Below are 11,809 nucleotides of genomic sequence, written 5' to 3'. Positions count from 1 at the left end.
ACTCCTGTAAAGATTTAGACTCTCAGAAAACCAGATACATTTCCTCCCAGCACAAAGGGTTGCTGTGAGCTGCAATAGGCCACGTGGCAGCAAAAACTTTGGATTCTCTAAACATATAGTGAAATGACATTAAGATAAATATTATGTGACACTTTACTGCAATTTAAGAAGAGAACATGGAATGGGAAGAAATTATATTATTTGTAAATTGTGAACAGTAGAAGTGACCATAAAATCCCATCCAGACCTGAATTCAATTTACAGGAAAAACAGAGATACAGGAAAGAGAAATGGATATTTAAATTTATTTTCCACAGATGAATCAGGAAGAAAAACCACCAGAAGAAAATCTAACTGCATCGATGGAATTTGTTCTCTTGGGTTTTGCCGATATGCCCCATCTACGGTGGTTTCTCTTTGGGTTGTTTTTAAGCATCTACATTATTATCCTGATGAGCAACGCCACCATCTTTCTATTAACCAAACTGGATCCTGCTCTCCAGAGCCCAATGTACTTTTTCCTGGGAAATTTGTCTTTCCTGGAAATGTGCTATGTATCAGTAACCCTGCCCAGAATGCTGATGGATCTGGGGACCCAGAGAAGGAGAATTCCCTTAGTTGCCTGTGCCATGCAGATGTGCTTTGTGCTTATGCTTGGAGACACCGAGTGTTTACTTCTGTCTGTCATGGCCTATGACCGCTATGTGGCCATTTGTCACCCTCTGCACTACCCTCTCATCATGAACCACAGGCTCTGTGTCCAGCTGGTAACTGGCTCCTGGATCACGGGCATTCCTATTAATATTGGGCAGGCATATAAAATTTTCTCTCTGTCTTTTTGTGGATCTAACCAAATCAACCACTTCTTCTGTGACTTTCCCCCAATACTCAATTTGGCTTGTGTGGACACCTTTATAAATGAGATATTGATCTACATACAAGATGTGTTCTTTGGCATAGTTCCATTTCTGCTAATAGTTGGCTCCTAGATTAAAATCATCTCCACCATCCTGAAGTTGCCATCAGCCAGAAGTCAAGCCAAAGCCTTCTCCACTTGCTCATCTCATCTTATAGTGGTGGTATTGTTCTTTGGATCAGGAATTATTACCTACGTAAGACCTACTACTAGTCACTCAGGGGGGACGGGCAAGGTCTTTTCTCTTTTCTACACCATTCTAACACCAATCCTTAATCCCATGATATATAGTCTAAGAAACAAGGATGTCATAGTGGCACTGAGAAAATTACGATGCAACAGTATGCTTTTTAAAAGACTGAGTTGACTGCATGTAAATTGCTTTAATTTTATTCAGACTTTAGCTTCTAAATATATCTACTTTTTTTCCATACAGTGGTAATTATTTCAAAAACCACTTGCAATATTTTTATGTTGGATCAATTTACATAAGTAATCGATGTATCAGGTGATTGCAAAACATTCCAATTCCATAACTTTGTTGTGTGATTTTCTTCCCTCAAATAAACTTTTCCAAGCCTTGAGTTCATTTAGTCAGTCAGAATGGATATGGTAACGTTTACTGGAAACCATATAATGCATTTCTATAAGTGGACATACAGTTATAATATGTTGGTTGAAAACCAGGGTGTCAATATGCATTAATTCAAACCACATTACATTTTCATTACACAATAGCATTTTAGAGAAATCATTCCCTAGAGGAGCCCAAGACCTTTCTCTGAGAATTTATTTTACAAATTATGATTATATATAAATACAATTAACATTAAAATTGATTTTTGTGCATGTCAGATTAATATTTTATATGATCCCATGATAAAACAGATATTATTATTTAAATATTTATATATAATAAGAAAATCAAGAGGCACAAAAATGTTTATAATTTGATTTTGTTGTTTTTAATTTTGTAGGAATCATATAAAAATAAAAAAATTATGACCTAAGACAGTCATTTATACATAAATATAGGTATTTTCTATAAGAATAAAAATATCCAATGTATAATTTGTACATATAATACACATAGAGTCGCACATATTTAAAATGATATATGGCACATATTTTAAATGATAGAAGAATGTTAACATTGATTAACATCAAATGTCAATTATGGATATCCCAGATAAATTTTTCTTCTGTTTTCAACTATCTGAGATTTTGGTTCTGATTGTAATGAATGTCTGTTACTCATGCAATCTTGGATATGAGATGGATCTATGTTCATGTGGCTAATGCAGGTGATAGCAGCTCATTGGTTGTCCCGTGCAGTTCTGTGGTATTGCAATAGCAGCCTTATTCCTTTTCCAGTGGCTCTTTCACCTATGAAGGAGCACAGCTCCAGAACACATCACTTGTACAAAAGAGATCCAGTTCAAACCGAATGTGAAGATGCTTTTCTCTACCTTCACTTTTCTGTCTATAATTAAAGGAAGCCAGCTGAGCTTACCTGGACATGACAAACCTAGTTTTAATTGAAATGGGAAATGTGCTAGTTTCGCCTACTCAGATCATAACAGAGAAAGTGGAACATCTCTGAAGACAAACCTAGCAGAAATAAATCTAACCAGACCCCAAGCAACGAAAACAAGAAATGTAGCAATGAGATTCTTAGGAATATGTATATCACAAACAATGTCCTAAAAACTAACAGTGATTATTGGAGAATCACAGAAATAAAGTAATGAGAACATGATAATAAAACGAAATTCAGTTCATCTTTGCAAGCAGAAATTGGGTCATTTCTGAAGCTATTAGGTGTGGAGTGGGATGAGAGTAAAACTGAAAAGTCCTTTTGATTCTCTCTCTGGAGAAGATTAGAGAAATGAGAGACAGTGTATCAGGGTGGGTTCACTAGAGAAACAAATCCAATGACACCATATATGTGTAAGAAATAACTTTATATCAAGAAGTACCTATATATCAGGAAAACATCCCAGCTCAGTTCTGATCAAATCCATAAGTCCATTACTAGCCCATAAGTCCAGTACTTATCCATAAGTCTGATACTATTCCATGAATCTTTCTTTGGAATCAAGCAGCCACAAGGAATGAAGCAAAATTCAGGAAGATTACAGCCAGTGAGTGAAAAGTCTTGTGGACCAAATGGCAGTAGAAGCATCGCATGTCTGATGCAAATCTCGGCATGGCACACCAGCATGAGGGTGAAGGCAGAAAGGAAGAGAGAGAGAGAGAGAGAGAGAGAGAGAGAGAGAGAGAGAGAGAGAGAGAGTAGCTCACCTCCAGAGAGCCATTTTTCTATCTCAGTGGCAATGAAATGAGGTCATTACGCTGCCCCCGGATTGGCTAAACTCCACCCATATCTTCTTTCAGGTGCCATGTTTGCACACACACAAAAATTGTCAAAGACACCTAACAAAAGGGAATCACTTAAGAGTGTTAAAAGCTCTAAAGCATTACAAAATGAGGGCTTATTTATCTTTTTTTTAAAGAAAAAATAGATCTAATGGCTTGAACAATGATTATATTGCTAGGTAGTAAGCCTGCCTCAGGAAAAAGAAATCAGTAATAACATACTCAAAATTGTAGATAAACTAGGTCATAGTGAAAATTGTCTGAAGTAGTGTCAGAGTATATGCAGCAGGAAAGACAAACACAGAGAGAGACTCAGCTGCTAGAGACAGGTTTCTTGGAGGAAGCCTGAGGGGACCTCTGACCAGAGTCAAAAGGCCCTCTCTGTACAGCCAGCAGGATTTCATAGCATAATCAAAGTGGGTATATATGTGGTGGGCATCTGTGAGTTGGCTATTCAGGGGCGTCAGCGTCATCTTCAGGCAGGTGAGAGATCACTGCACCAGATGTGTCTTGCTGCCTGAACACGGAATCCTTGAACAGAATGTTTTTGTGGGAAGGGATTTCTGGGAGTCATTCGCTCTTCAAGTAGCCTCCTCCATTTTCAGAAATACAAAACTGATCTTTATTTTCACCTGTGGATGCTTGTTTGTGAAAGGTTGAGACTTCGAAGATAGTGGGAAGGTGGCTTGGGCTGGGGAACTTAGCCTTCTCTGGAGATCTTCATTAGAATGCTATTTTGACCTGGTCAAAGAAAAAGAACTGACCATCTCTTTACAGCTAGAGAATTGAGTTTGAAAATAATATGTAGAATATAATGGTAAATAATCTTACTTCTCTATGTATGAAAACATAGATACATAACCGCATATAACTGATAGTGATGCCAACACACAATGATCATGGAATGCCTGTCACTCTTTCATCCAAAAACAGAGACCAACTTAATTTGAGAATTAGATGTATTTTGAAATGAAATACAGAATGAAGCAGTGGGGTTTGATACCTCCAAGCTTCAAAAACTCAGTGAAAGTCTTGCCAGTTCTATGACTTAACTTATGTGACAGAAAAAGTTTTTCACATTGATCAGAGGAAGAAATCAGCAGCTGTTTTCAATGATAACAGGATATAATTGATACTCTAAGAAGGCAGGTTTGCAATGATCATTAGGAAATTCTCCATACCAGCATTTCTCTAGGTCTCATTAGAATGTCACCCCTGAAACCTCACGTGCCCCTGTTTATCGAAATTGGGGCATTCTTCCATGCCTATGCTTTCAGTACTAAGCCACCACCCCTGAGGCCTCTGAATGGTGATGCACTGATGCACTGTGTCTGTCTACTACTCTTAAGGATCTCACTAACCTCTTTCTTGAGTTAACATCCCTTCTGATACAGTGTGAATGTATTATTTATTATTATTATTATTGGCTGTGAGGGTTTTGAACTGTTTCGGTCTTGGGGATGTGTGGTTTGTGCTCCAAAATGATGTTATATTTCCAGTATTTTAATGAACAGACATCTATTTCTACCCTCTATCAATATGTTAGTCTGAAAGCGGTATGCACTAATTATGTAGATAAAATGCTGCTTTAGTTGTATTAAAACATTCGAGACAAATCACCTTTTAACTAAGTAGTCAAGAATTATTACAGAACACATATATGGAAATATACCTGAATAAAGGAGAGGTAGGGTTGTAGTTAAACTATGAGTTATGAAGAAAACCTGATATAAATTATAAAAATAAATTGTGGGAAAAATAATTTTATATGTGTGTGTGCGTAAGAGAGAACTTTATATAAAGAAGAAGTAATTATACATCAGGAAAACATCCCAGTCCAATTCAGAAGTTCAGTACTAGCCCCAAAGTCCAATATTAGTTGACTAGTCCACACACACACACACACACACACACACACACACACACACACATATGAGGGAGAGAGCAAGAGAGCACCCTGATTCCTCATTGAACCGTGTTCCACATAATGCCACTTTGAAACAACCAGAAGATCCTTGGGCAAAAGACTACTGTGTGAGTGTGAGTCAGTGTGTATACATTCTGGCTTGCATATGGAGTGAAACAATTGTGGAGTCTTACATCTTGATTCTTTTATGCAATTAATTATATTTATGATGATTCAGATGTCCACACAAGATATGTAATATGTATGAATTTCTGAATATAACACTTTGCATAACAATCATTATAGGGTGCCTGTCAGAGTCTTTATTCTAGGAAAGCTAGTATTTGGAGGGGAAAAAGAGGACTTGATGCAAAGGGTTTAAGTGGAGAGAAAATGCTTTGAGAATGATGAGAGCAAAGATTGTACAGATGTGCTGTACACAATTGATGTATGTATATGTATGGATTGTGATAAGAGTTGTATGAGTCCCTAATAAAATGTTAAAAAAAACAATGAGTCCGATTATGATAAGTACATTTGAGCATTAGGAAAGGATTTCATATCCTAAATCAATGAAGAGGAAAACAGAAAAAAGGCAGTTATTTTCTTTTTATCTTTTAAAAAATTATTCTTAGTGTGAATCAGGTGAAGTTTTCCACCACAAACGTCAGGTTTACAGTCAAACACATCTGGTTTCATCTCATTCAATGGAATCCCCTCCATGTCACATCATTTATCCCAATTCTGCCTTCTGTTTCCTGTTTGCATTTCAGTTTTATTCTTTACTCTTCTGAACTTTCTCCTCAGGTAAATGCTGCTCTTTTTATCTAGAATGGTTGAAAATTCTAAAGTGTGCACATCCCACTAGAGTTATTGTTCCCCAAATAGGTCTGCATATTATAAGGCTGAGACCGAGTGGTAAAACTAGCAGTAAATTCAATTCCAGACCTGAAAAGTGACTAAAGACCATAATCTCAATAAATTTCTTATATCAGTCCTGCTCCTTGAGCATTGAACTCAACCAATTGACTGATGTTATAATATTATCAGTTAATGATATTAAAATATAGAACTCTTCAAAGAAGGAAAGAACAATTTAAATCATAAAATGTCTTCAAATCAATCATTCTTTTCATGTATTTGTAATTTGAATCCGATACCTTTATCTTCTTGAACGAGTCTTATAAATCTTTGAATGAGGTGTACTGTATATACTTGAGTATAAGTCAAGTGTTTCAGCACAATTTGTATGCAGTTTTTGTGGCAAAATGAGACAGACGGCTAGGTGAATATTTGGTTCGGTTTATACTCTAGCGTATACGGTAACTTCCAAATTCCAATATGATACCTGTCAGGAATAGCCTATCTAGTCCATTGCTCCTTTACAAGCAGAACTGCTTCTTACTATCCAAACCATGTCCACTTCATTTCCTAATTGCTACATACATTTTTAAGACTTTGTGCAGATGTTTGGGCAGAAAGTGAGCTCCTTAAGGGGATTGTTTGAGTGCCTTACTGAGAACTGAATGAGTTCTATATTTCAAAAGGGAACATAAAATAGATGAATTTAAAGAAAATCATACTCAGGAAATTAGGTAAATACAAAAGCACTAACATTGTATGAGATTAATATTATAAAATATCAAGAAAATTATTTGTCCCACTAAGAGAAATATACCTAATGATTGTTAGGAGTAGGATGGAAAGGAAAGGGGACAAGTCACAAGCAGAAGATAGTTAAGGGTTAGTTTGAATGCAGGGGAGGCCTTGACGCAACAAAAGAGAGGTTGTTTGTTTGTTTGGTTAATTGAAGAAAGCTGGTCAAACTATTTGGAAATTTATGAGTCAAACGCAAGAGAAACGAATACTAGGATATATACAAAACTATAATAGTTGTGATTAAGGAGCAAATACAGACTGAATATGTGTGGAGGGAGGAGTAAGAGTATACCCACAATAGAATAAAACAAAAAAAAAAAACTATTTCACAAGAATAACATGCATAAGGTTACATAATGCAGCAAGGAAATAACCACATTTTGTAGTTAATCTCTACTTTCTTTTAATTTCATTGCATTTATTTTTCCAACAGCCCCATCTGGGTTTGCTTGGGCGGTCTCAAAGAGATCAACTGTGTATAGTTGTGGGAAACTGAGGTCTGGGAAGAGAGTGTTTGTGCACAAATTCTCAAAGAACCTGGGAAACCAAGATTTTGGGTGGAGGAGGCCTTCACATTTGTGAATTGGGGAAGAGTCCCAGTCACATGCTCCTAATTAAAAATCATTCCGCACAGTCTCTCCCAATAGTGGTGCTCTTTAGAGCTGCCTCTTACATGGACATGGCTGATGGCTATGCTGCTCGCAGCCCTTATCTATAGGAGCAGACATGCTGCTATTATGCTCCCTGCTCGAGGAAGAGTCTCTCCCATTCTCCCTGCCCTCACCATTAGTGTTAGATTACTCCCCAATGTACTCAGGGACATCTAGGTTCGGACACTGCCCACCTTGTTGTGTATGTGGTTGTCTGTAGCTAGGGGACCTTGGATGTTGTGAGACTATATGAGTTGGTGAAGAATACATTTTGCTCTCTCTCTCTCTCTCTCTCTCTCTCTCTCTCTCTCTTCCTCTTGTACCTGGATTCATGGGGGGAGTAAGCACCCCTAAATTTTTGTCTTTCTGTTTATTTATTCCCTTCAATCGCACATCCACTATTAGGACATAATCTGGTTGTGAGCTGACTCCCACATACATTACATATTTTGTCCATAAATATATTCTTTGTTGACAAAACATTACTAAATACTCTTCCACAGGAAAGCTGCTGAATTTGGACCAAAAGACCCATTTCCAAAGGGAAAATAAACAAAATAATTTCAATGGAAATATGTCAGGAAATCAATCAAATAAAAAGATGTTCCCTAAGAATCAGCCATAATATATAAAGGGATAACTGGGCTTGTGTCATTTTGGATGGCCTCCAATATCAGGATGGCTCAGCCAAGGGCAAGTCCCAATGCACGTCTAAGATATAAAACATTCTGTGTGCTCTAGTCCATTGAGAGCCACAGGAGAAGAGTATCCTGGGGAAATAAATAAATTAATAAACCACATCCAGGAGTGCCCAAAAGACTGGTCTAATTAGAAGTTCTAGTGAGTCAGCTGAAAGAGATCTCCCTAAAGATACCTCTTCTTTTGATATTTAAACAGCACTTATACTCAGCATGAACAGACTGCTACAGAGTTGAATTGATTACTTTGGGCGAACATTTATTTTTAACACTAAGCAACTTAAATATTTGAACCCTCTTTAGTGAGGAAAGCATAGCATTACTCCTAATAAACCAAAAGGCAAATACACTAGCACTGGTCAAGTTGACTCTAATTCATATTGACACTTCAGAATGGAATCAAACCACCCATATGTTTTCCAAGGCAGAAAATCTTTACAGATGCAAATTGACACATCATTATTCCTGTGGAGCAGCTAATGGGTTGGGACCACAGAGCTTTTATTAGCAGCTGAATGCTTTAAACTCTGTAAGGACAAGACTACTGAGATAGTTAAAATTTATTGTTCCAACCTGCCCCATAAACTCTTGGGGATTAATTGAAAGGTGGAGGGATAAATGGCTCTGGCTCAGTGAGCCTCACCTTTCTAGATTTTGGGTCTCTTGCTTTGTGATGGTTGGACCAAGGTGCAGCTGCCTTAGCCAGTTCCCAGCTTCAGCTGGTAAGGCTCACTTCCTGCAATACATCCCTCAGCAGAAGCCACATGGACCTACCCTGATGCAGCCCTGAGTGCTGGAGCAGCCATGTGGAGAGCCCTGCCAGCGCTGAGATGCTTACATGTTCACTGACTTGGCTTTCCTGCAGTCGGCATCATTGCATGTGTTTTCATCCTGCTGATCGATGGCATCCTATTTCTAATAACAAAAGTAGATCCTGCTCTCTAGAGTCCTACACATTTTTTTCCTGGTAAATTTATCCTTCTTGGAAATCTGCTATTTATCAGTAATTCTCCCCACAATTTTTATGAATCATGGACCCAAGAGAAGAAGAATCCTGTTAGTTGCTTGTGCCACGTAGATGTGGGTTGCCCTTATGCTTGGAACCCCTGGTTGTTTGCTTTTAACAGTGATGGCTTATGACCTCCTGTAGCCATTTGTCACTCTCCGCATTGGCCTCCCATCGTGAAGCACAGAGTCTGTATCTAGCTGGTGATTGCCTCCTGGGTTGTTGGAATTGAAGTTCAGATTGGGAGGACATATAAGAATTTATTTTTGCCTTTCTATTGATCTAACCAAATCAACCATTTCACCTGCCATATTCTCTCTGTATTCATGCTGGCTTGTGTGGTCACCTGTGAAAATGAGATGTTCATCTGTATGGTATCTGTGTTCTTTAACATGGTCTCTTTTCTATTGATACTTGGTCCTACAGTAAAATCATCACCACCAGCCTAAAGTTGCCTTCAGCCACAAGTCAAGGCAAAGCCTTCTCCACATATTCACCTTATCTCATGGTTGTGCTATTATTCTTTGAATCAGCTAATGTGACATACCAAAGACCCAAGACAAGTCACCCCGGGGGAATGAGTAAGGTGTTTATTCTTTTGTACATAATTCTAATTCCAATGCTTAATCTCCTGATTTATAGTCTAAGAAACAAGGATGTCATGATGGCACCTAGAAAACTATTATAAATATAGTTCGCATCTCTAAAGATTGATTTTAATATATCAGAATTGCTTTATGTATTTTAATAAATTTTCAAATTCTGAATATATCTGTTTTCCCATACAGTAGTAATTATTCCAAATTTAAAAAAAATGCTTGCAATGCTGGGATACCTGATGAATTTTGGTAAATAATATCTGTATAAACATATTATAAAACATTCCATTATAATTCTATAATTTCATTGATCAATCTCCTCTCTGAATAACATTTTTTTCCAAGGCCTAGTTTAATTTAATCAGTTGTAATGGATACTCTAACATTTATTGAAAATCATATTCATTTCTATAAGAAAGTGTATAATTCTCACAACTATTTTATTGCCTATTGTAATTGCCAGTGCTGAGATGCTTACAATGCCACTGGATCCACAAGACTTGCCACCCTGTGATCATCCCTCATTCAGTGTCATTGCATGTGTTTCATTAGTGTGAAGAAAACTTTAGATTGATATCAAACATATGGTCTAATATCAGACTTATGGGATTGGTCTGCACTGGGATGGGATGCTTTTCTTAATGCAGAATTACTCGTTATATAAAGCTCTTTCTGATACACATGTGTGTATCTATGAATTTGTTTCTCTAGTCAACCCCTACTGACACATTTTGTTACCTTGGGAGTGGGATACTTGAGAAATAAATCATAAAGATGGAGAGTGAATGTTTGTTTGACTTCTTTCTCAAGGTAGTGTTTCTTCATTGACTGACCAGAAGTCAGATATAGCCATAGAGTTTACTGGGTTGTTTCTGGAAAGAATATGGGAAGTTAAAATTTTGATCAATTTACTTGGCTTTTGTCTTTGGTTATTCCTCTTTGAAATGGCAAAAATGAATGTTATTAATGTGTATTTTGAGCTCAGGGGTAGAAATCACCGCCTTGAGTTTCTCAGAAACCATACTGCTTAGCAAAAAAGGCTGACAGAAACTCAAAATGGCTGAGATAAAACATGGCTCTGGTTTGATGCTGTTGGAGTCCTAATCCCATACTTTTACAGGGATAGAATAGTTAAGATAAGGATTAAGATAAGATAGATAAGGATTAAACTTGAACTGTTTATAGAATTGAGCTTAGGATCTGATTCTACTTTGTTTATACTGATTTCCTCTCATATTATTGTTGATATAAGGGTTTCTAGAAATGATTATTGGGAAGTATGAAAATAGAGAGTTTGTGAGCCTACTTGTATAAAGCCATCACTAAAATTTGATCTTTAAATGCATTCAGGACACACCTGCAAAGAAGGCACTGAAAAGATATGCCCCAGCCAGTGCTTTGAGTACACAGTGTATTTGCATTCCAAGAGACTTGCCTAGTGGCTCTTGATAGATTGAAGAAAGAGAAAGTCTTTGGCTTTTTGAATCTTGAACTAGTGGTTTTTGTCAGAAGCTGGAAAAAACTGAGCAATTAAGAACACTCCTCTCCAGGACTGCACATTACAGGAAGCCTGTGGACAGATGAAAATGCTTGCTAGGTAACCCCCTTGGTCCACTTGGTTAGTGGAAGTGGGAGAAATGCAGCAATAAAGAGATGGGTTGTGTCTGGACACAGACAGCCTGGAACTAGGTTTAAAGGAAATAGAGAAGACAAGAGTAGGTTGACTGGTCTGAAATTCTTGGCCTAGCAAAAGGGAGCTTGAGTTGTTGAGAACTTGTGATGGGGCCATGGTCTGAAGGCAAGGTGACCAATGGGCACCCTGGTGAGGCTAAGTGAGGCAGCCCATATTGAGTTGACCAGAACCCCACCAGAAGAGAAGATTTTTTAGCCTGTGATCTGGAGCTTATAGCTGTAGATTTTATGGATGTCCTGTCCTGATTTGAGTTTGTTTATGGAAGAGGATGTCACAGGTTTTAACTGGAATGAAGATTCTTCA

At 37.5% G+C, this 11,809-nt stretch overlaps 1 pseudogene; it reads left to right on the top strand.

The window, feature by feature from the left end:
• The first annotated feature begins 314 nt into the window (after window positions 1-314).
• Window positions 315-1,283, top strand: LOC142445719 (olfactory receptor 10AG1-like; annotated as a pseudogene).
• Window positions 1,284-11,809: the final 10,526 nt, after the last annotated feature.

Source organism: Tenrec ecaudatus, chromosome 4 (assembly GCF_050624435.1).
Source record: "Tenrec ecaudatus isolate mTenEca1 chromosome 4, mTenEca1.hap1, whole genome shotgun sequence".
Taxonomy (NCBI): domain Eukaryota; kingdom Metazoa; phylum Chordata; class Mammalia; order Afrosoricida; family Tenrecidae; genus Tenrec; species Tenrec ecaudatus.
This window is presented reverse-complemented; position numbering and strand designations above follow the sequence as displayed.